The sequence below is a fragment of the Hermetia illucens genome, chromosome 2, assembly GCF_905115235.1.
Source record: "Hermetia illucens chromosome 2, iHerIll2.2.curated.20191125, whole genome shotgun sequence".
NCBI lineage: Eukaryota > Metazoa > Arthropoda > Insecta > Diptera > Stratiomyidae > Hermetia > Hermetia illucens.
In genome coordinates, this window is record NC_051850.1 from 55,859,313 (window position 1) to 55,865,283 (window position 5,971).

Below are 5,971 nucleotides of genomic sequence, written 5' to 3' on the forward strand. Positions count from 1 at the left end.
TCTCAGAGAGCAGATTTCATTAAACAGTTACTTCGAGTGTCTGATGTTTGGATACTTCGAGAAGGCATATACCAGCCGCATTGATCGGTCCGATTGCCAAGGAGTGCAATAGGAACTCCCTATTGTGAAGGGAAGGATTGCCATATTGCTACAAGCGGTTAATGCTTAGAATTTGAGAAGCCATTGACTGCAAAGAAAAAGTTATGCGCATGTGGGGTAGGTGGGGGAAAACGCTCACCCGTTGACAAAAATGACTATGAGAAGGACCTCTAGAGAGAAAAACAAAAAATCACTGGTATGTCAAGACTGGTTGATAGTAACTGCACCTTAGGCACACACCCATGCACCAGTTGCTCACGCAAGCTAGTCCAGTCACCATCTGTATCGCCTCCCGCCGACTTCCCCACATGTCAGTGGAACGCCCATTTTGCTCCCCGCATGGGCGATACGGCGACCTAGGTAAGGTTGTGACTGGTCGGTTGAGGTGAACGTTTCCTGTGTAATTAAAAGTTCTAATTCCAGGCAAGTATCTGGAAATAATTTTTACTTCCCCAGCACTCCCCTATCAGTGATTGAGTACAAGGTAATTACGCCAGTTGAGGGTTTGTGTGCTCTTATTACTGCATTACTGGTGGTGTACAAAATTAATGAAATTTTCCCTAAAAAAATCATCAAAAATCTAACCCGTATGTTGGATTTCGTTGGGTTTTCCACTGCAGATTGTTGAACCAAAGTTAGATGGGTTTTTGGGATGTCCCTCCTGGGAGCGTGTATTGACGCAATAGTTTCCTGGTGTTGGTTCGAGATCGGGCTTGCTTCAATGTCGTTGGCCATCGCGTAAAAAGATTCGACTCGACCGATGTTACTAATAGAAGCGCTAGTCATTGTCGTGGGAGCACCGACTAGCAAACTTAAAACAAAAGCACTGTTTGCAGAATCATTTGGCGACGAGCTGTATTGAATCGAAATCGAATTGACATTGACGCCAGCCCTTAAAAGTCTTGGTTATGCGATCATTGCGAAGTTTGCAGTTGCTGATGCTGTTGACTTCGCCTGGCTGCCTTGGTTGCAATAGAACGCTTATATCGGCGCCTGTGCCTATAGGAAACCGCATTTTCGTATTTCGGTTAAACATAGACAGTGGTCGTGAAAGGGATGAAAAAGGGCCATTCGCATTCACCGAAGTCCAATTATAGGATTTCGTTCATTTGAAGGCATCGGAATTGGACCATCATTGGTACCAACATATACCATTGGGGCGAAGATTTTTGTGGTCTTCTGTTTAACAGCTCATATCTCCGCGAGTTGGTCTAACAATTTGCTGAACTAGCTGCGTTAAGCGTGTTTCTGCTGCTGAAGGCGATCGTGTTTGTATAGCTGACGTTGCTTCCGCGAGGAATAGTGTCGACAGAAGTGCGGTGCATTTCCACCGCCACAAGCCGAACAAAAATATGGATGTAAAAAACGAACTATCAACAACGTGGAAAGACATTCACGCGCCTTTGTGATTATGGAACCATCATAGTAGACAATTGAACAAGTGATGAGGAAGAAGTAACGAACCTGGGATACTTTTAGGCAAAGCGGTAAAATGCTACGCTTTCCACCCAAGCCTAGGGAGACGGATGGGTAACTTGGTAGTGATAGTGGCAGAGGCTGTACCGACCACAGCAATGAAGAAGTTCATGGCTGTAGTTGTTGCGCTCCGCCAAGCGTGGAATATGGGCGAATGTTAGTGTACGATCCTCCGTTGTCATTGCGAGAGACTTCAACATACACTGGGCAGACCGAGTAGGGAAGCAAAGTTTCTAACAATAGAGGGTTGATTTTGCTGGAAATCTTTGTTTCGCTAGACATTGTGCTTGCTAATATCGGAAGTACCTATATCTTTCGTAAAGAAGAAAGACGCCACTTTAGATATTACCTTAATAAGTAGTGCGTTGATGAGTGACATTACCTGGCGAGTTAGTGAACACTACAACCATAGCGACCATCAAGCTACACTGTTTAGTATGAAGAAGAGCAGGAGCGAGAGACATAAAGTTATGTCGGACGAAACAATGGAGTTCAAAGATGTGTTATACGGAAATTTTTGCCAAAATATTTAAGGACAGTTCCACGCCAACAGGTAAACCCACTATTCTGGAACATATTGTATTGCCACGTGCTAAGCGTCAAACTGCCACAAGTAGCTACCCTTATTGGCTAAGCTGACGATATCAAAATTGTGATAGAAGACAAATATTTTCAGGAAGTTGTCTGGACATATGAGACATTGGTCAGGTTTAAAAAGAAATGGCTGGTATCGCATTGGGTAGTGGTGGCGGAAAACAAAACTAAGGATGTACTAGCTAGCAGTTGCAAGAAAGAAGCAGAAGTTCTAAGGTTTCGTGTGGAATACCTCGGTATTATGTTGGATCATTGATTAACCTTCAAAAAACATTTAAGCTACGCTCCACTTTGCTGTACTCAGCACCAGTTTGAACAAAACCCTTAAGGTTCAGATTTACTACCGCATTCCAAACAAAGTCAGACAGCAGCAGCTTTCGTTGTTGCGGGAATGGTGCCTATTGATATTTTACCTAAAGAGGAGCGAAGATTGTTTAACTGGAAAGTACACGGTGACCATAACATCGAAGATCAACGGCGGGAGGAAAGAACGCTCATACCCTGGGTGGGGCAGGAACGGTGAGATAATTCTCACAAAGGAAGATGAACACTCAGCTTGATTCCTAATATCCAGCCTTATGTGCAGCCATGGAGATGTCCACTACCACTTGATTCAGTTTCACTGGGCATGACGGGTACCGACAGTAATTACACCGCTTTGGTATTACGGTTTTCCCTTTTGTCTTGAATATCTAAACAAATATGAGAACACGAAGCACATACTCTTCGTGATCCAAGGTTTGCCAGTGAGAGCGAACAGCTTGAACTTCTTGTGAGAAGGCTATTACAAGCGCAGTTAATGACACCATAAAGTGTATTCAGGAGGTGCTTTGAAGATTAGAACCCTTATGAAAAAGCGGCAGAGAGTGAAAAATTTTCATGGTAGAATTAAACCGGTAGGGTTTAACCCGCCCCACGATGTCATATCTAAAAATAGTTCCGTGGGGTATAGCGGATGAGGAGAACTGGGTTTGATGGGCTAAAGTCCCACACTGTGGCTTTCTATGTGTTTCACCGCTATAATCGATCGAAACCTTATACCAGTTTCCCAATTGGGTTTTTGTAAAAACGTCATCACCTTTAGATAAGGTCATCAAGATATGCTGTATAATAATTGAAAGAAATTGCAGCCGGTGTACTGCAGGGCAAACTTTAGTCATATAAACGTTTCAAAACAAAGTGTTTAGAAACATAGTAGACGCTTCCTGGTTCAACTGTAATGAGGATCTGCATCGGCACTCGAAAACACAGCTTCACAGGTTGTTGAAGTAAACAAAGAGTAGCATTAAAGGCAAATAATAAAGTCCTAGAACTAACTGAAAACTATTTTCAGTTAATTGCCAAAAGCCAAAGGTCCCATTAGCATAAAGGAAAACCTGCCTAGGAGGAAACTTAGGTACCTCAGTGTAACTTCACATTTCCTAAAAGATCAATTGCTACCAACCCCGTCGAGAGTTGAGAAGGGGTAATTCCCCTTGGATCCGAACTTTCTCGGATTTCAGAATAGAAATTTTAACAAAATTAGATTCATTATATAATTTTCATCCCGCGCCTAGTTTTTCTCTCTACAATCCCAGTTATTGCATGCCTCCACACTTGTGTGCTTCTCTATGCACTTCCCCCAATTCTTGCCATACTAACCAAAGTGCCAGTAATGCCTGCCTTTGTCGGTGCCTACAGGCAGTCCAAGTTCAGGAAATTCAACTAATTTCTTGCATAACAGGATATGGCCGCTACATCAAAAAGCGGCTAGGAAAAAAGAGCAAGCCTTGAGAATCAGTGCAAACAAATGTAAATTATTTACGAACATCAGTAACAAAGGTCACTGACTATGCATAAATTCCATTCTAACGATTCACCTACAATTTTCCTGCTAATCATACACAATGAGCATTCACGTCAACTGAATGCCATCTAAAAAGGACAATCAAACTCATCCCACAATTATCGATGTCTGACATCTTCCTTACTTTCCACAATAGAGACATTCCATCCAATTCCAAAGCCTCTGTGGTCGAGTCTAATTGTACAAAAGGTCATTCAAAACCATACACCTTTTAACTGGTCTCTTTCATCCTTTCTTGTACACTTTTCTGCCGACTTACCTACAATTTTTGCGAATTATCACCACACAAGAAAAAAAATCCACAAGAAAAATGATGCGCATAAAAGACCATCGTCTCCTTTTGCGGCCTGAATTCAGGTTACACCGACAATTGCCCTGGTGCCTCATGCATTAAAAAGGGAGTGAATGCAAAATTAATTTGCCCGAAGGAAAAAAGAGTAGGTAGTTGAGGTAGGACATCTACATCCATCGGTACCAGCAACGTCTAAAAAGGTGTACTCAAATGTGAAATAAGATTTACTGCTAAGGACAAAAGTAGCCAGACAGTGGCTGGAAGGATGCATGTGATGTCTTAAGTAGAAATCCTCCGGGGGTAGGAGATCTCCATTTGTTGATAGTGGAAAATTGCAATTATTTGAGGCTCGCATGCATTATTCTGAGATGTCGAACGAGAGCTGGTAGTGGACATCTGCTCCTTGAGCCCTTCTTTGTTCACTTTGCTCCTGCAGCTATTGTACGGTCAAAATGGCATACAATGGTCGCCTTTTGTGTGCAGTTTATCGTTTTTGCCATTTTTGTTTGCTTTGTAAGTAATCTGATGCGGTACTGAAAGTCTACTTTGTGCTGCGTTGAATAGTTTGATGCACCCGAACGGACCTTTTTACTAGCTCTCTTTTGTAGCACGAGATTAGACGACATCCTGTTAGTAAGCTGTTCAAGGCGGGCTGAGTGATATGTCTTGACTTTTGTTATCGAATTGATTAGTCCGTAACAATGCCTACCAATTCGGTTAACTATTGAATGCGGGACGGTTAACCAAAAATGGCATACGTTTTGTCCATTCTAATTTTCAGAATTTAACTGAAAACTACCGTCCGAGATGGTTACATCACAGGCTCCAGCAACATCCCAGACTAAATACCTGCTCTTGAAACAAAGATAACTCATATTTTAAAGTATATTTGTCGCATATTGTGTAGTGCGTTTATTCCAACAGAGTGCATGCAATTTATCTTTCCTTAAAACTTTTTAATGTCCTTAATTTGGTAGCATGCAAACTCAGCACGAAGCAGGAACTACCCTTCTGATGAACCCTGCCATTAATAGTGGGCTCTTTACTATCGTCCTTCGAACACTACCGTGCATTTTAATTGGAGATTTTTGCAACGATTTAAAAAGGATCCTTTCCGTTAAAGGGAACCATGAGAATGATGAACGAAAAATATAGTTAACACCCCCTCAAGAACTGTGTTGGACATATGTTCGCAAACATCCCTAAGAGAGCACTTGTGTAATAATGAGGTGATGTGGGGAGGCTGTCGATTCTGTGCTCTATCCATAAGTCGGACAGGCCACCGGCACTAGCTAACAATAAAAATCCAAAAAGGATTTCGTTAAGAAATACTTTTTCACATTAGTCACGTTCGGGACCGGGAAACATTTCGTACGATTGAGAAATGCCGGCCGGGACCGTGCAGTTATTTGAAGAATGATAGTGGACTTGATGATGACTACCACGATGACTAGCCACACTGTTCACTGTTGCTTTTTTATTCAAGGAGCAATCCAGATTGGGAGCAGATACAGCTCTTGGGTGGATAAAGTGGGAAATTTCGCCCCAAGTACGTGTGAGAAGACATGAGTTATGGCAAATTTATCTTTTCCTTTTCTTATGAAAGTTTGGCATGTTCAGGGAGTTCGGCCTTCCAATTATTTCCAAATCGAACGTGAATGCAT